At 42.5% G+C, this 22,541-nt stretch overlaps 1 protein-coding gene across 2 annotated transcripts in view; it reads right to left on the bottom strand.

Annotated features, from left to right (window-relative positions):
• Nucleotides 1-22,541, bottom strand: part of FBXO15 (F-box protein 15) — a 176,376-nt gene that overhangs the window by 93,966 nt on the left and 59,869 nt on the right. The window lies entirely within an intron of this gene.

A 22,541-nucleotide genomic window follows, 5' to 3' on the forward strand; every position in this document is an offset into this window, starting at 1 on the left:
TCGGATTGTAAAGTGCTGCTGAATAAACAGACATTATAGAAGTAAAGATTATGATGGTTGGATAGACAGACAGAATGTGTAAGCTCTTGCAGGACCCTCACTCCTATTGTCTGTTCATATACTCTCAACTTGTGAAGTGCTGCAGGACATGTCAACATCGTAGAAATAAAAATTTGGATGGGTGGATGGATTGACAGATAGACACTGTACAAACACACTTTCACAAATTAGTAGACCGAGGGGGTCATTTATTAAACAGAACACAACAACAATCTGACACAGACTGCGGCGCAAAGGTCCTCTGTGCCGCAATCTGGACTTCTCCCCACTCAAGCCAGGTGTACAAAGGTGGGTGCGGTGTGAGCGGGGAAGGGGACAGGCCAGCAAGCCTGTTTAATTTACCATTTTCTACGCCTTCATAACTCCGGCGGATCCATTGCAGGGCCTTATTAAGACAAGCGTCTAAAACACCGGTCTTAATAAATGTGCCCCAAAGTATTTTTTTCAAGTTCTAACCCAAAAAAGTAGAGAATGCTGAAAACTTTGCACAGAGTAAGAATATACGCGAGACATATGAGGAATGTCAGAATAGCATTAGTTTCTCAAATATCTGCATATAAGATACTGCCATCATGTCTGAGCGTAAAAGTGCAGGATAATACCATATGTGGGAGAAGGTAATTCTACTTCAATCTCCCAGGTTACAGAGTAGTCTGACAGGCCAAAGGAACATATTCATGTAAAAAAGTCCTTCATTTTGTCTGTTCTAATGTAGAGAGAATAGCAGAATATTGGCATGAAGGGTTCCAACCATGTGGCCCAAAGGAAATAAGAAAGCACTAATGGGGTGAGTCATCTGCCAGAAACGCTATACTCCTTGGTCCCTCATTAAGCAGTTCTTTCATCTGTCAAATTATTCATTTCAATTTACTAGTTCAAGGTAGAATGAAGGTAGTTCAACTTCCATGGTATCATTTTTCCAGATAACAATATTAGACACATGATTTTTTTCTAAGCCTGCAACTGACAAGAGACGTGAGAAAGTAGAATGGGCATGAGGTGCTTGTGTTGTGAGGGGCAATGTGACGAACAGCTTTACCTAAAAATGTTGTAATGATTCAGTGACCAACATGTGTGGGGCAGAGGCGCTACCGCTACAACATGATGATGCTGAATGAGGAACTCATATCACCACCCATAGTACAGTGGCATGGAAAAGTTTGGCCACCCCTTGTCAAAATGACTGTTACTGTGAACAATTAAGCAAGTTGAAGATGTAATGATCTCTGAAAGGTATAAAGTTAAAAACACACTTTTCAACATTTTAAGCATTATCATGGTCTACTTTTTTTGGTTTTGTACAATTTTAGAGTGAAAAAGGAAAGGAGTACTTGCAAAACTATGGGATCCCAAGGAGATTTGAGCGCTCAGATTACTTTGACTGAGGTCTCATGAAAAGAACACCTCCCCAACCATTGAGCATGGGGTGGATCAATCATGCTTTGTGGTTGTGTTGCAGAGGGAAGAATGGGTTCAATGAAACTGAAGTTGAAAAGAGAATGGATTCCACAAATGAATAATTATCTTAAACACACCTGAAAATTCACAATATACCGTATTTTTCGCCCTATAAGACGCACTTCCCCCCCCCCCCAAAAAAGTGGGGGAAAAATAGCAGTGCATCTTATGGGGCGAATGCTGCTGATTTTGCAGAATTTTCAATGATACACTCGCCACGATGCCGCGCGGCGGGTGTATCGCATAATCAGCGCTACTTACAACTACAAGCGATCGGTAGGTAGCAGAGAGGAGGGAGGAGGCAGGCCGGGAGGACGGGCGCTGGCAGCGTGAGTCACTACGTCACGCGCCTGCGCTGCCCACTATGAATGAAGCAGGCGGCATGGGCGCATGACGTAGTGACTCACGCTGCCAGCGCCCGTCCTCTCGGCCTGCCTCCTCCCTCCTCTCTGCTACCTACCGAGCGCTTGTAGTTGTAAGTAGCGCTGATTATGCGATTACCCCTGTACTGAGGGTCATTCACTACAGGGACACTGTTATGGAGGGGATCTGTAGATGACACATAGCATAAGATGCTATATATGTGTCATCCACAGATCCCCATAACAGTGCCATCCAGAGACCCCAATAAGAGCCACCCACAGATCCCCCATAAGTGTCACCCACAGATCCCCCATAAGTGTCACCCACAGATCCCCCATAAGTGTCACCCACAGATCCCCCATAAGTGTCACCCACAGATCCCCCATAACAGTGCGTCACCCACAGATCCCCCATAACAGTGCGTCACCCACAGATCCCCCATAACAGTTCACAATCCACAGATCCCCCATAACAGTTCGCCATTCACAGATCCCCCATAACAGTGCGCCATCCACAGATCCCCCATAACAGTGCGCCATCCACAGACCACAATTAGTTCAAAACCCACCAAAAGCACACCTATTGGTTCAAATTTTTTTTTTCTTATTTTCCTCCTCAAAAACCTAGGTGCGTCTTATGGGCCGGTGCGTCTTATAGGGCGAAAAATACGGTACTACCTCAAAAGGCTCAAGCTGAAGGTTTTACCATGGCCTCCCGAGTTCCCTGATCTGAGCATCATTGAAAATCTGTGGATAGACCTCAAAAGAGCAGTGCATGCAAGACGACCCACAGAACTGGAAGACTTTTGCAAAGAAGAATGGAAGGAAATCCCTCAAATAAGAATTTAAAGACTCTTGGCTGGCTACAAAATGCATTCACAAGCTGTGATACTTGTCAAAGGGGGTGCTACTAGGTACTAACCATACAAGGTGCCCAAAGTTTTACTTCGGGCCCTTTTCCTTTTTTGTTATTTTTAAAATGTAAAAGATGAAAAAAAAAAAAAGAAAAGAAAACTTTTTGCTTAAAATATAAAGGGAAAGTCTCATCTTTAACTTTATACCTTTTGGAGATCATTTCATCTTCAATTTGCTTAAAGAGGTTGTCTCACTTCAGCACGTGGCATTTATTATGTAGAGGAAGTTAATACAAGCCACTTATGTATTGTGATTGTCCATATTGCATCCTTTGCTGGCTGGATTAATTTTTAAATCACATTATACACTGCTTGTTTCCATGGTTACGACCACCCTGAAAACTATCAGCAGTGGTCGTGCTTGCACAGTAACGGAGAAAGTGTCACCCTCTCTGGTGGCTGGGACCATGGGTGGGCACATAGGCTGATGCTTTTTCCTATAGTGTGCAAGTAGGGCCACCGCTGCTGGATTGCAGGGTGTTCGTAACCATGGAAACAAGCAGTGTAATTTGATGAATAAATGAATCCAGCCAGCAAAGGAGGCAATATGGATAGTAACAATACTTTAGTAAGTGGCTTGTATTAACTTTCTCTACATGATAAATACAACTTTTCAAATTTTTGGGGCTAACTTTCCCTTAAAAACAATAGTGTTAGTACACTTAGTATAGCTCCACCTTGCAACATATAAGCATTAGTACTGGGAACACCTCTGCCGTATGATTCAATCACATGTATACTAGATCCAAAGAACCAAGAATGTGTGTAGAATCATGTTCGATACACTGTGAGCACAGAATATATGATTCAATCTTCACATTCGTCTTTGCACAGATTTTGGCCATGCTGCAGCACATATACAACACAAACCGTTCTTCATGGGTAATAAAACTCAGCTTTTACAGATCAAGAGAGTTTAAACTTGTGGTGCTGATATCCGTTTCACTGTAAACACATTGAGGTAAGTCTTGAAGCGCGGCAGCCTCATGCATCTTTCCAGGAGGAGAGCTCATTAGTGAGATCAGCTGAATAAAGTGCTAAAGTGCAATAATGTTGATTCATGGCTCCCCAGGTGAAGGCTCCTTCCCCTCCCTGCAAGCCATGGAGTAACATTATAGACATCAGCTCTTTATTGGACTGCTCCGTCTAATTACCCTTCTTCCTGGCAAGATGCATGATGCCATTTTCATTGCATCGGAGAACTTAATTAGGTTTGATTTGCTAATAAAATCCACAAACGGAAAGCCTTGTCAGGTTTTTTTCTGCTTCTTAGTCTTCTGGTGTTGTCACCCCCTTTGTTTGTATATATAACAGTACATTTCCTTAATATGCTTTGAGGCTGGTAATTAAAAAGTCTGTTAGCTACTCGCACCATTCAGATTAGCTAGGATAGATGGATGAATGAACACTTGGTAAAATAGACTGATATTGGAAGCTCCTGAGGAATTCCCCAAATCATATAAAATGAGCAAACTCAGAATTAGGGTGCGATTACTTTAGCTCGAAGCAAGTCTGGCCCAGTTACCAAACACACAAGTAAATACGGTAGCGCCCTTACATGGGATGGTCAGTTAACTATACTGATGACCTATCCTCGTGGAACCGGTCACCTGTACTATACTGCCCTCACTGAGGCTCCAAAATGTAGTGACAATTATCATCATGAGGATGGAGACGTGAGCCTCATTGGACTCATCTCCCTCATATCGCTGGGGTGAACTGTGAGGTTTGGCATGTCAGCACTCTAAAAGCCCCGCCAGAAATCAGCGAGTCTCTCACTACACTATACTGCCCTCAGTGAGGACAGCATAGTAGAAATGACTGGTTCCCTTTAAAGGTGGTCCCACTCATAGGAAGTTGTGAAACTTAAAATACCATGCTACGACTATAATAGTTTTGACCCTACCTGCAAAGTTTCATGAGGAAGGGGTATAGCTAAGAGGAGTTGTAAATTTCATTTAAATTATTAAAGAGGCTATCCAACCCCTATAATGACCTCCCTAATTCCTGGGCCCTTCATATGGATTATACTTACCCAGCTCCACGCCACCTGCGTCGCTCCTGGTCCCCACAAGGTCGCCGCTGCATTTCCCTAACATCGTGGGTGATACTAGGGAGGCTTGGCTCTGTCGTGGCCAGCTATTGGCTGTTGCCACCCGTTACCAGATGTTTTGATCCGCATGACGGGAAGATGCAGTGGCGGCCGTGTGGGGATCAGCAGCGACGTGGGTGCCAGAGAGCAGGGTAAGTATAATATGAGTAGCCCAGGAATTAGGGGGGGTCATTATAGGGGTTGGATAACCCCTTTAAAAATGTGCACATTTTTGTCATCCACATCTACACAAGAAAACATAGTCTTGCTGCATTTTCCTGTGCAGATAAAAAGGTATACTGGGCATACCAGCCCAATGAGGCCAAAAGGACACATCTTGGCTTCTGTCGGGTAAATGGGGGTGTGACGAATATCGCACTTCGCTGCCGCCGGACGTCAAATACGTAGAGCCAGCAAGATACGGTATAGTCACTGGTTACCAAGGCGTGACATTACGCCGTTGCTGAGGAGCAGGTAAGGTCAGCTGGGTACAGTGTTCACAGACTCCTCCTCCGTCCACACGGGCAACAAGCTGAGGGAGCCTTTTCACTGCCCCAGTGAAACAGCGCTTCCTCAGCCCGGGAAGACTGCCACCAGCTTCTTGTTTGATATAAGCCCGGTCGGCTAACGGGATTATATAGGGTGAGAAACCAACCCGCAGTAGCGTATAACTAGGCCGAAACACGGAAGTGGGGATTCGTGATCAAGATACAAGACAGCACAAGATAAAATTATATATTTAATTGCCTTAAGGGCTCACTAGACACAATATACACAGAAAATATATACAGTGGTCTGAGTGGTAAATACAGATGGCATGGTACAAACAGGGTTAAGCAGAACAAAAAGGTCAGTTTACCAGGTATACGAGTCCTTTGAGTTGTGATGAGTTCTTAGCTGTAGTCACATGGGAGGCAGTGATGTCAGCAGGTTGCAGGTCCCTCTAAACGCATGGCATGATGTGACCCCCCCTTCAGAGAAAAAGACACGCCCGCTTGCGGGCACGAGCCTTTTTATCTGTAGCCGGCCCCTCCCCTCCCGGCCTCTGGGAGAAGTCCACTCCCCCTCTTCTGGGGCTGGCAGCAAATGAGCTACAAAACCGATTAGGACTCATGGCTCCAAACCAGAAAGTTACAGGGAGGTGGTTCTGGGACCAATGGATCCATCTGGGTTCCGGCTACCAGTAGAGTCCAAGCATAGTACCGTTATTTGGTTTCTGTGGGGAGATATGTATATCTCCCCTCCCTGGCATCCCACCACTAAACAATGACCATGGGCCTGTTCATTGTGGCCACAGGGACACAAATATGTATCTGATTTATGTATGTGATGCACGGGTGATTCATAATTCGTTATGAATTGCCGGTTCCAATATGTCTGATAGTTTCATTGAAGTGGTGAATGGCTTAGACCCCCTGCAGGGAAGTTTTCCTGCAGGATCCGTGCTATCTGAATCGAGGTGAGAAATAGTACACAAAGGTGGCCTGCTAGAAGTTCTCTGCCATTTGGCTGGGCTTTGAAGCAGGGCCCCCCTGTGGAGTTCACTACCTCTGCTATCTGACAGCAGACGGCTGGTGTGGGAACATGGCTGACATTAAATAATAATCCATATTCCTCACAGGGGGCCTGTGGCTACGGTCACCATATGCGCCAGGTGCCTTCCTGGCACAAATTCCCCAAAATGCAGACCCTAAAATGTAATAACCTGGGGAGTTCACACCTGTTTGATACAAGTCTTTAGTCTGAATAGTATTTGGTCTGTCCATTCACTGTACACAAAGATTTTGGACATGGGGAGGAATTGAAGTATAGAAGAAAGTTGCAGAACCTTTTACCCTTATGCTTTATTCACACACTGTAAGGGCTCATGCACATGACCTTTGCCTATTTTGCGGTACGCAAATTGAGGATCTGCAAAACAGATACCGGCTGTGTGTGCTCCACATTTTGCGGAACGGAACGTATGACTCCTAATAATAGAACAGCCCTATCCTTGTCCGCAATGCGGACAAGTATGGGACATGTTTTATATTTTTGCATATGCCACAGAACGGACATACGAACACGCTGTGCTGTCCACATCTTTTGTGGCCCTACTGAAGTGAATGGGTCCATACTTGACTCGCAAAAAATACGGATTGGATGCGGACAAAAAATATGTTTGGGTCATGAACCCTAAAACTGGAAAGTGCCTTTAATTATATTAAAAAATAAAAAATAAAAAAGACAGTTGAGAAGACTAATCACAGAAAATATACTCCCAGCCCTTAGCACTGCACTCATACATTATACATCCACAGTTGTCTAGTTGTCTATACACTTACGAGCATTCATTCATCAGGACTTAGAGGCTATGCACTTTGTCACCTCTGAAAAAACGCAATATGAACTATTGAGTCTGGAGATCAACATGGTTTCCTGGCACCATGGCTTGATGTACAATGTTTGTCGAATCACTGAGCTAGGGGATTTTACTGTGACATTATGAACTATTCTTTATAGATGTACTTGTGAAGGGTTTTCCACATATGCTTAGCTTACACTATAAAAGATAGCAGAGAACTGGTTATCCTGAGAAAGCAGCCTCCAGCATTCAGACATCATTAGTTTCCGAATGAGAAACAGCAACCTTTAGAAGACTAGGGTTTATTGTACTTAGGAAGAACTCCAGTATTATAAGTTGGGTTACAGATCTTTTTTTTTTTACTTGCATATTGTATCTCAAAGGCTTCCTTCTCTGTCTGTGGATGGACTGAAGCTCGTCCCATGAGACAATCAAGCATCTTTATCTCCCAGGATGCACTGCAATTAGCTCGTATTAACCCCTTCCTTCTCTGCACAAAAAAACTGTCCCTGACATATAGCTCCAGAGATACATACCGTAGCAGACGGCTCTACAATTCTCTTCTCCACCGTCTAATGACAGATATAACTATATATTTCTATGAATTTAGAAGAATGAATGAATTAAAAGGTGCCTGGGTCGCTTTACTATAAGATCACTATGCCGGCCCAGAGGGGAGCGGTTCAGAGAAGCTACGGAGTGTTAGTCCACAACTGAATGCAGGAGAAGGTGGACCAGAATGAGAATCAGCAGGGGCTGCTACCACAGAGGAAAATATCATGTAGATAAAAAAACTTTTTATTGGATGTATATTGCAGAAATATGTCATTTAAAATGCTCGATTGATTGCATAGTAATACTTTTCATGGGGACGTTCAACCTTCAGGTTACAAGTGTTTAACCCCTTAGTGACCACCCACTGTCCTTTGGACGGTGGGCGATGCAAATATCAAGTCTGCGGCAACATCTTTTGGCATTGCTGCATTAACGTTCCTGACCCTGCAATCAAGCAGGAGCAGGTCACGTATTTGGCTGTCAAATAAACGCTATGCAGTGAGTAAAGGAAGCGCCACCGCCACTGCCTCTGTTGAACCTGATAGTTCTAACACATAGCTAAGTAATCACCCTGAAAAGGGCGGTTCCACATGGGAACCTGTCCCTGAAGCTCCCTGGAATGTCGTAAAGTCTCCTTAACCCTGTTTTGTGATAGGTTGGCAAGGCTAGGGGGAGTCTCGCATCAGTTCTATTGCTGGCCTTACACTGTGTGTGTATGCGAGACCTATAGTATTATCGCAATATGTATATTTTTACCCAACTTTTCTTGCCATGTAGCTCATCCGTTTGTTTAGTGTGAACACCTCCTGGTAAGTTCTTTATTGAGTTCTGATTAGTGTCTGGACAAAATAACTTGGTATCCTTTGGTTACACACTGTACAGTGAGATAGTCAGAAGTCTAGTCCACTTATAACTACTAATGGGGTGGTAGATGCTGCCCTCTGCTTGCTAAGAGCCAAGCTTTGGGTATGCAACAAAGTCTGTTGAATTCTACCTAGCACAACCAAGATGCCTCAGATTGCAAGATGTGTAGGGCAGACTAGGCAGACCATGCTGTTAATCTTCTATGGTAGAATTCGAGTTTAGCGACTTTCATTTTCATCGTGGGAATTTAGGCTACAGTCAAACAATAGAGAAATTCCTCAAGTCCATTATGCCAGCTGCAGTTTATTTACAAACGTCCTTATGCACCATATGCGCCAGGTGCCTTCCTGGCACAAATTCCCCAAAATGCAGACCCTAAAATGTAATAACCTGGGGAGTTCACACCTGTTTGATACAAGTCTTTAGTCTGAATAGTATTTGGTCTGTCCATTCACTGTACACAAAGATTTTGGACATGGGGAGGAATTGAAGTATAGAAGAAAGTTGCAGAACCTTTTACCCTTATGCTTTATTCACACACTGTAAGGGCTCATGCACATGACCTTTGCCTATTTTGCGGTACGCAAATTGAGGATCTGCAAAACAGATACCGGCTGTGTGTGCTCCACATTTTGCGGAACGGAACGTATGACTCCTAATAATAGAACAGCCCTATCCTTGTCCGCAATGCGGACAAGTATGGGACATGTTTTATATTTTTGCATATGCCACAGAACGGACATACGAACACGCTGTGCTGTCCACATCTTTTGTGGCCCTACTGAAGTGAATGGGTCCATACTTGACTCGCAAAAAATACGGATTGGATGCGGACAAAAAATATGTTTGGGTCATGAACCCTAAAACTGGAAAGTGCCTTTAATTATATTAAAAAATAAAAAATAAAAAAGACAGTTGAGAAGACTAATCACAGAAAATATACTCCCAGCCCTTAGCACTGCACTCATACATTATACATCCACAGTTGTCTAGTTGTCTATACACTTACGAGCATTCATTCATCAGGACTTAGAGGCTATGCACTTTGTCACCTCTGAAAAAACGCAATATGAACTATTGAGTCTGGAGATCAACATGGTTTCCTGGCACCATGGCTTGATGTACAATGTTTGTCGAATCACTGAGCTAGGGGATTTTACTGTGACATTATGAACTATTCTTTATAGATGTACTTGTGAAGGGTTTTCCACATATGCTTAGCTTACACTATAAAAGATAGCAGAGAACTGGTTATCCTGAGAAAGCAGCCTCCAGCATTCAGACATCATTAGTTTCCGAATGAGAAACAGCAACCTTTAGAAGACTAGGGTTTATTGTACTTAGGAAGAACTCCAGTATTATAAGTTGGGTTACAGATCTTTTTTTTTTTACTTGCATATTGTATCTCAAAGGCTTCCTTCTCTGTCTGTGGATGGACTGAAGCTCGTCCCATGAGACAATCAAGCATCTTTATCTCCCAGGATGCACTGCAATTAGCTCGTATTAACCCCTTCCTTCTCTGCACAAAAAAACTGTCCCTGACATATAGCTCCAGAGATACATACCGTAGCAGACGGCTCTACAATTCTCTTCTCCACCGTCTAATGACAGATATAACTATATATTTCTATGAATTTAGAAGAATGAATGAATTAAAAGGTGCCTGGGTCGCTTTACTATAAGATCACTATGCCGGCCCAGAGGGGAGCGGTTCAGAGAAGCTACGGAGTGTTAGTCCACAACTGAATGCAGGAGAAGGTGGACCAGAATGAGAATCAGCAGGGGCTGCTACCACAGAGGAAAATATCATGTAGATAAAAAAACTTTTTATTGGATGTATATTGCAGAAATATGTCATTTAAAATGCTCGATTGATTGCATAGTAATACTTTTCATGGGGACGTTCAACCTTCAGGTTACAAGTGTTTAACCCCTTAGTGACCACCCACTGTCCTTTGGACGGTGGGCGATGCAAATATCAAGTCTGCGGCAACATCTTTTGGCATTGCTGCATTAACGTTCCTGACCCTGCAATCAAGCAGGAGCAGGTCACGTATTTGGCTGTCAAATAAACGCTATGCAGTGAGTAAAGGAAGCGCCACCGCCACTGCCTCTGTTGAACCTGATAGTTCTAACACATAGCTAAGTAATCACCCTGAAAAGGGCGGTTCCACATGGGAACCTGTCCCTGAAGCTCCCTGGAATGTCGTAAAGTCTCCTTAACCCTGTTTTGTGATAGGTTGGCAAGGCTAGGGGGAGTCTCGCATCAGTTCTATTGCTGGCCTTACACTGTGTGTGTATGCGAGACCTATAGTATTATCGCAATATGTATATTTTTACCCAACTTTTCTTGCCATGTAGCTCATCCGTTTGTTTAGTGTGAACACCTCCTGGTAAGTTCTTTATTGAGTTCTGATTAGTGTCTGGACAAAATAACTTGGTATCCTTTGGTTACACACTGTACAGTGAGATAGTCAGAAGTCTAGTCCACTTATAACTACTAATGGGGTGGTAGATGCTGCCCTCTGCTTGCTAAGAGCCAAGCTTTGGGTATGCAACAAAGTCTGTTGAATTCTACCTAGCACAACCAAGATGCCTCAGATTGCAAGATGTGTAGGGCAGACTAGGCAGACCATGCTGTTAATCTTCTATGGTAGAATTCGAGTTTAGCGACTTTCATTTTCATCGTGGGAATTTAGGCTACAGTCAAACAATAGAGAAATTCCTCAAGTCCATTATGCCAGCTGCAGTTTATTTACAAACGTCCTTATGCAAAATAATTTGCTACAATTGTGCCCATTTACACTACACTTGCCACTTTTCTATAATGTTGATATGAGGTGGGCGGGAGGGGGTATGGTCTATGTGTCCAAACAAATTTACAATTATTTACACCAGAACACCAGCCTAAATTACATGTGAAATCCATGCCAGCTACTAGCTACTGTGGGTTTTGGTTTCTGGAGCATGGATATCCACAGGTGTGCCACATTTTTATTAAGAGGCATGCACTTCTTAATAAATTTGGTACACCTTATGGCAGGGTATTTTTCCTCAAAGAGTCACTGTACTGTCACACAATTTCATTTCATTTAATAGAGAAATCTTGTAACTAGCAAATTTCTAAATCACTTCATTTAAAAAATATGCCTGCATCTACCTGAAAAAAGCTGGAAAATCATAGCCACTAGGGGTCTCACTTCCACCTAACCTGCAGTCCACTGCCTGTTGTCCCTGGTAACAGACACACAGAAGATGGCAGAGAGTTAACAGGAATGTCCTGCCTTTCTATAAGTGTGATTTCACCCTTCTTATCTGTTCTGTGAGCAGCAGAACTGAAAACAAACATAATGAGAAGTAAGGCTACTTTCACACTTGCGGCAGAGAGATCCGGCATGCAGTTCCGTCGCCGGAACTGCCTGCCGGATCAGGCAAAACGTATGCCAACTGATGGCATTAATAAGACTGATCAGGATCCTGATCAGTCTTAAAAATGCCTGATCAATCGAAAAAATGCATTGAAATGCCGGATCAGTCTTTCTGGTGTCATCCGGCAAAAACAGATCCGGCATTTATTTTTTTCACCTTTTTTTCACTCTGCGCATGCGCAGACCGGAAGGACGGATCCGGCATTCCGGTATTCTAATACATTCCGGCACTAATACATTCCTATGGGAAAAATTGCCGGATCCGGCATTCAGGCAAGTCTTCAGTTTTTTGGGCCGGAGATAAAACCGTAGCATGCTGCGGTTTTCTCTTTTGCCTGATCAGTCAAAACGACTGAACTGAAGACATCCTGATGCAAATTGAACGGATTAGGCCTCTTTCACACTTGCGTTGTTGGGATCCGGCGTGCACTTCCGTTGCCGGAGGTGCCCGCCGGATCCGGAAAAAACGCAAGTGTACTGAAAGCATTTGAAGACGGAACCATCTTCCAAATGCTTTCAGTGTTACTATGGCACCCAGGACGCTATTAAAGTCCTGGTTGCCATAGTAGGAGCGGGGAGCGGGGGAGCGGTATACTTACAGTCCGTGCGGCTCCCGGGGCGCTCCAGAATGACGTCAGAGCGCCCCATGCGCATGGATGACGTGATGCATGCGATCACATGATCCATGCGCTTGGGGCGCCCTGACGTCACTCTGGAGCGCCCGGGGAGCCGCACGGACGGTAAGTATACTGCTCCCCCGCTACACTTTACCATGGCTGCCAGGACTTTAGCGTCCTTGCAGCCATGGTAACCATTCAGAAAAAGCTAAATGTCGGCTCCGGCAATGCGCCGAAACGACGTTTAGCTTAAGGCCGGATCCGGATCAATGCCTTCCAATGGGCATTAATTCCGGATCCGGCCTTGCGGCAAGTGTTCCGGATTTTTGGCCGGAGCAAAAAGCGCAGCATGCTGCAGTATTTTCTCCGGCCAAAAAACGTTCCGTTCCGGAACTGAAGACATCCTGATGCATCCTGAACGGATTTCTCTCCATTCAGAATGCATTAGGATAATCCTGATCAGGATTCTTCCGGCATAGAGCCCCGACGACGGAACTCTATGCCGGAAGACAAGAACGCAGGTGTAAAAGAGCCCTTACTCTCCATTCAGAATGCATGGGGATATGCCTGATCAGTTCTTTTCTGGTATAGAGCCCCTGTGACGGAACTCTATGGCGGAAAAGAAAAACGCAAGTGTGAAAGTACCCTAAGAGAAATGACTCCACTGCAGTACACGGCTGGCAGATTTCACAAAAGGGATACAACCCCTGCTTCTGAGTGAAATGCATCTAGCTGTGCAGCTGAAGAGGGGAATAATATGGCTGAAAAAGACTTTAGGGAAGCCCAAAACACCTGTTCCTTCACAGTTAGAATTGTACAAAGAAGCACAACTATTATGCAAACTTTTTTTTTTTTTTAAAGCTCAGGTATGCTTTAAGGCTGGCGTAAAAAAGGTCATTTTTCATCAATCCCCTTGAATGTGCCTACCCACTGCGTAAACAGTATTACGTCACACAACTGTTGTGTCATGCAAAACTTCAATGCAATTTACGTGTAGTTTTCTCCCAGCATCAAAAAGTCTAACATCTTTCATTACATTTGTGTTTTTCTTTGACGCATTCATTAAAAGGGTAGCACGTTGAACTATTGCTCATCTATCCCGCTCTAGCCCCTTGTTGGTAGAACAGCAGGGCTTGTTCACCTTTCATGTTACTCACAGAGAAGGCAGGGGTGGCTTGTAGATTTTCACTGCATACATACACCAAAAGTACACACTGTACACCATATTTATGGAAAGGAAATGGGAAAGGAAGCCAGGAGAAAACTAATTAATCTTCATTATGGAGTAATATCACAATAGCTGACTGCACTATTGTTCATTAATGAAAGTGGAGAAAAACTTGCTCTGTCAGCTCATCTAGTCATTCTTCTGCCCTCCGCTGTCATCTGTGACTGTTGTTACCTTAGAAGAAATGGTATGATGTGCATATCCGAATACTTAACCATCCCCTTTATGTAATCTTGTGATTAAAGAGGACCTGTCATCTCTCCCGACATGTCTGTTTTAGTAACTACTTGCATTCCCTATGGAATAATAATTCTGAAGCATCTTTGCTTAGAATTCTATGTTGTGCAATTCCTCTGTCATTCCTCCTAGCAATGTATGAATACTACACTGACAAGTTGGTGTTACCAGTTGGAGATTTGTCCTTACACAGTCTGAAAAAGTCCACTCCATGATTCCAGTGCCAGAATATGTAGGGACACACCCTGTTGTCAACTGGAATAGTAATGCACAATTGGCAATTTACTGATAAATATTTTGAGGAATTGCACACTGCAAAGTGATTACGATGACCCTCTGACCCAGGGGCAAAATTTGATCTGAGATAAGGATTAGGATACAATACCTGGTGACGATCCTTTCCACTCCTCTCTCCTGGATCTGTCATTGAAATGAATTCACAAAATGGGCGTCACCTTCTTCAACTACCCATCGGTAGTCTGAGACACTCCCCATTCTGCTCCTGAATGGGAGAGTGCCGATGATCCCAGGGCCGAGTCCATCATTTGTGTTTCTCTGCAGCATCTTGTCAGTATTGGTTCCGGGGCTCCTTCAAAAGCTACTGTTCTGCTATTACAACCTCGTCCGCTTCTGCAGCTTCTCACAGAGCCTCGAAGTCAACAGGGACAGGACACTGCAAGGACACACAAATGATGGACCCTAAACCCATGGGTCCATGACAGAGGGGCTGCAAACTATTTCCCATCACAACCAAAATTTGGTCCCTGGACTGGAGGGCTGCTTTAATAACTACACTATGCCGTTCTCCTGACTATTAATGGATAAATTGACAACTGGTCAATTACCATTCCTACACAATCTGGCACTGGCAACACTGATCAGATTGTGTCAAACTGAGCAGGGACAGAACCCAAGTGGTAACACCCAGTTGTCAATATATTCAAGCATTTCCAAAAGGAATAACAGAAGAATGGCACATAAGAGTTCTATGAAAAGATGCACCAGAACTGTTATTTTCTATTGTTATTTTATAGATTAGGAATTTACTAAAATAGGCATGTCTGGAGAGCTGACAAGTCCTCTTTATTAATACTTACTAACGGTCAGCATGTTATATATACAGTGCCTTAAAAAAGTATTCATACCCCTTGACCTTTTCCACATTACACCGACAAACTTAGGCCTCATGCACACGACTATGTATTTTGCGGTCCGCAAGAAACGGATCAGGTTCATGTGCATTCCGTATTAGGCGGAACGGAACAGCTGGCCCCTAATAGAACAGTACTATCTTTGTCCGTAATGCGGACAATAATAGGACATGTTCTATTTTTTTGCGGAATGAAAATACGGACATACAGAAACCGAATGCACACAGAGAACCTTCCGTTTTTTGTTTTTTTTTGCGGACCCATTGAAATGAATGGTTCCGCAAAACGGAATGGACATGGAAAGAAAATACGTTCGTGTGCAGGAGCCCTTAAAGGGGCTCTGCAGTTTTTTTAAACTGATGATCTATCCTCTGGATAGATCATCAGCATCTAATCGGTGGGGGTCCGACACCCGGGACCCCCGCCGATCAGCTGTTTGAGAAGGCAGCAGCGCTGGCAGTAGCGCTGCGGCCTTCTCGCTGTTTACCGCAGGCAAAGTGACGTCATGACTAGTATCAATGGCCTGGCCGGGGCTAAGCTCTGTTCACTTGATAGATCATTAGTAAAAACTGCAGAACCCCTTTAAATGTATTTTATCGAGATTTTATGTAGCAACAAGTTTGCGTGAAGTGAAAAGAAAAATAGTACATGGATTTCAAAATTTTGAATAAATAAAGATCTGGAAAGTGTGGCATGCATTTGTATTCAGCCCCCTGAGTCAATACTTTGTAGGACCACATTTCGCTGCAATTAGAGCTGCAAGTATTTAGGGGTATGTACAGTATCTACCAGCTTTGGACATCTAGAGGCTGAAAGTTTTGCGCATTCTTCTTTGCAAAATAGCAGAAGCTCAGTCACATTGGATGGAGAGCATCTGTGAACAGCAATTTTCAAGTCTTGCCACAGATTCACAATAGGATTTAGGTCTTTTGCCTGGGCCATTCTAACAGATGAATATGCTTTGATCTAAACTATTCCATTGTAGCTAAAGCTGTATGTTTAGGGTTGTTGAACCTCTGCCCCAGCCTCTACCAGGATTGCCCCGTATTTAGCTCAGGGTGGATAAAAATCTATATAAAATCAGATTTTTTTTATTTAAATCTGATTTTTTTTTTTTTTAGATAAAATGATTTTTGAGGAAAATATATTACCATCCAAAGGTTATTGCATCATGAAATAAAGATTAGTTTTTTTATTATGTAGAATAAGGCTGTACGTGGACTCCCATATTGTTGAATGGATTAGGCAGTGGATGAGGGACAGACAACAGAGGGTTGTAGTCAATGGAGTATATTCAGACCATGGTCTTGTTACCAGTGGGGTACCTCAGGGATCTGTTCTGGGACCCATATTGTTTAATATCTTTATCAGCGAAATTGCAGAAGGCCTCGTTGGTAAGGTGTGTCTTTTTGCTGATGACACAAAGATTTGTAACAGGGTTGATGTTCCTGGAGGAATACACCAAATGGGAAAGGATTTAGGAAAACTAGAGGAATGGTCAAAAATCTGGCAACTAAAATTGAATGTTAATAAGTGCAAGATAATGCACCTGGGGCGTAAAAACCCAAGAGCAGAATATAAAATCAGTGATACAGTCCTAACCTCAGTATCTGAGGAAAGGAATTTAGGGGTCATTATTTCAGAAGACTTAAAGGTAGGCAGACAATGTCATAGAGCAGCAGGAAATGCTAGCAGAATGCTTGGGTGTATAGGGAGAGGCATTACCAGTAGAAAGAGGGAGGTGCTCATGCCGCTCTACGGAGCACTAGTGAGACCTCATTTCCAGTATTGTGCTCAGTACTGGAGACCATATCTCCAGAAGGATATTGATACTTTGGAGAGAGTTCAGAGAAGAGCTACTAAACTAGTACATGGATTGCAGGATAAAACTTACCAGGAAAGATTAAAGGACCTTAACATATATAGCTTGGAAGAAAGACGAGACAGAGAGGATATGATAGAAACTTTTAAATACATAAATGGAATCAACAAGGTAAAATAGGAGAGAATATTTAAAAGAAGAAAAACTGCTACAAGAGGACATAGTTTTAAATGAAAGAGGCAAAGGTTTAAAAGTAATATAAGGAAGTATTACTTTACTGAGAGAGTAGTGGATGCATGGAATAGCCGTCCTGCAGAAGTGGTAGCTGCAAATACAGTGAAGGAGTTTAAGCATGCATGGGATAGGCATAAGGCCATCCTTCATATAAGATAGGGCCAAGGGCTATTCATAGTATTCAGTATATTGGGCAGACTAGATGGGCCAAATGGTTCTTATCTGCCGACACATTCTATGTTTCTATGTGTGTAATTTTTTTGGTAAATAAATTCCATTAATCCATTCACAATGTCATGCTCTTCCAGAGGTATTTGTAAGATTATTGGCAGTTTCTCTGCATACAAGATATTATCACAGATGCTTGGTTTACTTTTGCAGTTCTCAAAACTGAATTTGACTCAGCAGAGATCACATGCCTCTTCTTCACAGCAAAAATGTTATAACATGAACAGAGTTGAGAAAAATATCTTAATCCTAACTTCTACAAACCGATGAATGCAGAATCAACCTAATCAAACTAATATGAAAAGTTGTTATTCAAAAAATCTACATCTACTTGCATATTAGAAGTTATACCAGCAAGAATTAGTCTTTATGTAGAAAACTATGATTTAAATCAAGCCTTACTGACTAGTGATTCAAATCGTGATTTAAATCATTTTGATTTAAATCAAATCCACCTTGATTTAGCTCCATACATCTGCCCATCAACTCTGACCAGCTTCCCTGTCCCTGCTGTAGAACCATCCTCCAGCATGATGCTGCCAACACCATGTTTCACGGTGCAGATGGTACGTTTAGGGTGATGTGCAGTGTAAGTTTCCCAACACACATAGTGTTCTGCATTTAAAGAGGACCTTTCATCAGTTTTGCAAAAGTCTAATTACGGTGTTACCTTATAGGGCGGCCCCCCACTGATGCCATGGCTGGTTTTTTTTTGTTTTGTTTTTTCAAAAGAAACCCTGTTCGTCTGCTGCGGCCCCCCATTGATTTTGGCGCCTTGTATTATAATGAGGAGTATTGGAACAATGAGGAGGACACTGAGTCTTTCTCAGTGGACGTCTCCTTCTCCCTGGCTGTAGCGCTCTGCGCTGCGATTGGACAGCGCTACAGCCAGGGAGAAGGAGACGCCCATTGAGAAACCCTGGCGTCTCCTCCTCCCTGTTCCGATGCTAGTAATTAGCATACAGAGCGGGGAAAATACCAGAGGGCACATCGGGCGAACGGAGCGGAGCCCAGGAATAATAGTAAGCACTATAGGATCCCTGCTTTATGCCCTACCTAACGTGCTACTTATCTTATAAAGTCTCGACCCATGAAAGGTCCTCTTTAAGCCACATTTTCAACTTTGGTCTCATCTGACCAGAGCACCTTCTTTCACATGTTTGCTGTGTCCCCTACATAGCTTCTGGCAAACTGCTAAGGGGACTTCTTATGGCTGGCTTTCAAAATTGACTTTCTTCTTGTCACTCTTCCATAAAGGTCAGATTTCTGGAATATACGACCAAGGCCTCATGCACACAGCCGTTTCGTGCATTGGGAACCGCAATTTGCACGAGTACTATCCGTGCGGCTGCTGCGACAGATATAGACTCATTTAATTTGAAAGGTTCCATGATCTGTCCGAACCACAAAGAACATGTTATATTTATTAGTGCTCTGTGCCTCCGTTCCGAACCAACCTTCCAGATTGCGGACCCATTCAAATGATGCGGTGAGCACACGGCCGGTGCCCGCATAGTGCGGACCCGCTGTTTGCAGGCCGCAATACAGGCCACGGCTGGCAATGGCACTGTGAATGAGGCCTAATAGTTGTCCTGCAGACAGATTCTCTCACCTGAGCTGTGGATCTCTGCAGCTCCTCCAGAGTGACCATGGGCCTCTTGGGTGCTCTCCCATTAGTGCTCTCCTTGCCTGGGCTGTCAGTTTAGGTGGATGGCCATGTCTTGGTAGGTTTGCAGTTGTGCCATACTCCTTCCATTTTCGGATGATGGATAGAAAAATGCTTTGAGAGATATTTAGAGCTTGGGATATTTTTTTATAACCTAACTCTGCTTTACACTTCACCACAACTTTATCCCTGACCTGTCTGGTATGTTCCGTGGTTTTCATGGTGCTGTTTGATTACTAATGTTCTCTAACAAATAAGTGAGGCCTTCACAGCTGTAGTTATATTGAGAATAATTACACACAGTAGGACTCAATTTATTAATTAGGGGACTTCTGAAGGGAATTGGTCACACTGGATTTTATTTAGGGGTATCAGAGTACAAAGGGCTGAATACAAATGCATGTCACACTTTCCAGATTTTTATTTATTACAAATTTTAAAAACCATATATAATTTTCTTTCTCCTTCACACATACTTTCTACTTTATGTTAGTCTATCACATAAAATCCCCCCAAAAATACATTTAAGTTTGTGGGTGTAATGTGAAAAAAAGAGGTATGAATAATTTTTCAAGACATTGTAGCGGTTTCAATGTTTTTTTTTGTTTCCATGCATTTCAACCCTTAAGCAGTCTGCCCAAAGACTAAAAACATCCAGATGGTCCAGACCCATCACTGAAAGGTCATCTGAAACATCCTAAAGAATTCCCCCTGTACAGAAAAGCAGACATTTCTTGCAATGTATATATTATGATTATTATCATGATTTCGCTATCGATTAATGTAATATACAGCTTTAGGGTAAGGACACTCCTAAAAGCTAAGATGCTAGTGTGATATGGATAAAAAAAAACTGTGGGAGTCATTTATTAAGTTGAAATATGCCTATCTCAATCTGCGAATTCTCCCCGCTCAAGCCAGGTCTAAAAAAGTGGGTGTGGTGTGGGTGGGTAAAGGGATGGGCCAGCAAGCCTGTCTCATTTACCTTCTTCAGGCATAGAAAAAGGTCTATATGTAAGACTGCAAGGAAGCTGTCTTACACTTAGAACTGGCGACGGATACGCCAAAGTTATGAAGAGGCCTGCATCTCTACATAACTTTGTTGGAACCATTGCAAGCTTAGGGGTTTATTTAAACTGGCGTCTAAAACGCTGGTCTTAATAAATGTGCCCCTGTATTTCTACTGCAAATCACAGCAGTTTTGAAAAGTTTGATAACGTCTGTGTGGTTTTTGTAGGTGGCACAGTGATTTCATTGTATATTCAAAAAAGTGTCAAATTGTGCCAATTTACAGAAACTAAGAAAAGATTTTTCTATATTTAACTAAAAAAAGTTAAATATATCACCAATTGTATCACACAATGTGGAAGCCATACATGCTCTGAGAAAACAAGACCTAATACATGTAGCACGGAAGAAGAATAGAAGAATAGAAAAATTTCCTATTAGATTGGCACATGGCTAAAACTTAAAAACACAGATGGTCAAGAAGCAGTTAAAGAACATTACCAAGTACAACAATTCCATGCCGATTAATTTCTCAATTCATATTTTTATAGAGATCAGAGCTCCAAATTCACCGCTGCCATTCACACAGTAATAAAAAGTTAAATAATAAAAACTCTGGCTTCCTGTGGACAGGGGTTTACTGCATTTATAAATCATACACAGTAAGCTGCTAAGCATCCACTGATGAAAAAGACCACCTGATTTCTTATGTATAGTGCATACAAATGTAGATGTAGGTACTACAGTAAATAAGGTGCAACTCAAGATATATCTACAAAAAGAAAACCACTGGAAGTGGGTTAAAGGGGTTGTCTGAATGCACCCGAAAGGAGGCCATTTTAGATTTAGTATTCACAAATGGAAATTTGGTATCCGATATTACTGTAGGGGAAAGCTTGGGATATAATGATCACTAGTCAGTGTGGTTTACTATACGTACAGTGACTAGAGTCACACCACACAAAAACAAAAGTTTAAATCATTAAAAACAAAAAGATAGCATTTAGAAATAAAAAATAAAAAAACAAGGATGACAGGCAAATTTATAAGATTAGGCAGAGAGAGGCCAAACAAGTTATAAGAGCTTCTAAAGCACAGGCAGAAGAGAAATTAGCTCAGTCAGTGAAAAAAGGCGATAAGACATTCTTCAGATACATAAATGAAAAAAGGAAACTAAAACAAGGTATTAACAAATTAAAAACAAAAGAAGGAAGGTGTATGTATGGAAGAAGATAAAGAACTAGCTGACTGCCTCAATGAATACTTCTGTTCAGTTTTTACAAAGGAAAATGAAGGAAAAGGACCTCAGTTAGGAAGGAAGACTAATGAATCTTTTGATGCATGTGTCTTTACAGAGGAAGAGGTTCTAAGTCAGCTGTCTAAAATTAATACAAATAAGTCACAGGGGCCTGATGGGATACACCCAAAGCTATTAAAAGAGCTTAGCGGTCACCTAGCAAAACCATTAACAGATTTATTTAACCAATCACTGGTAACAGGAGTTGTCCCAGAAGATTATAAATTAGCAAATGTTGTGCCCATTCACAAGAAAGGTAGTAGGGAGGAATCGGGCAACTTCAGGCTAGTAAGCCTGACATCAATAGTGGGGAAATTAATGGAAACCATACTTAAGGAGAGGATTGTGGAACATATTGTTTAATATCTTTATCAGCGAATTTGCAGAAGGCCTCGATGGTAAGGTGTGTCTTTTTGCTGATGACACAAAGATTTGTAACAGGGTTGATGTTCCTGGAGGAATATATCAAATGGAAAAGGATTTAGGAAAACTAGAGGAATAGTCAAAAATCTGGCAACTAAAATTTGATGTTGATAAGTGCAAGATAATGCACCTGGGGCGTAAAAACCCAAGAGCAGAATATAAAATCAGTGATAAAATCCTAACCTCAGTATCTGAGGAAAGGGATTTAGGGGTCATTATTTCAGAAGTAGGCAGACAATGTCATAGAGCAGCAGGAAATGCTAGCAGAATGCTTGGGTGTATAGGGAGAGGCATTACCAGTAGAAAGAGGGAGGTGCTCATGCCTACAGAGCACTAGTGAGACTTCATTTGGAGTATTGTGCGCGGTACTGGAGACCATATCTCCAGAAGGATATTGATACTTTGGAGAGATTTCAGAGAAGAGCTACTAAACTAATACATGGATTGCAGGATCGAACTTACCAGGAAAGATTAAAGGACCTTAACATGTATAGCTTCGAAGAAAGATGAGACAGAGGGGATATGATAGAAACTTTTAAATACATAAAGGGAA

This window comes from Bufo bufo, chromosome 5, assembly GCF_905171765.1.
Source record: "Bufo bufo chromosome 5, aBufBuf1.1, whole genome shotgun sequence".
In the NCBI taxonomy this organism is placed as follows: Eukaryota; Metazoa; Chordata; class Amphibia; order Anura; family Bufonidae; genus Bufo; species Bufo bufo.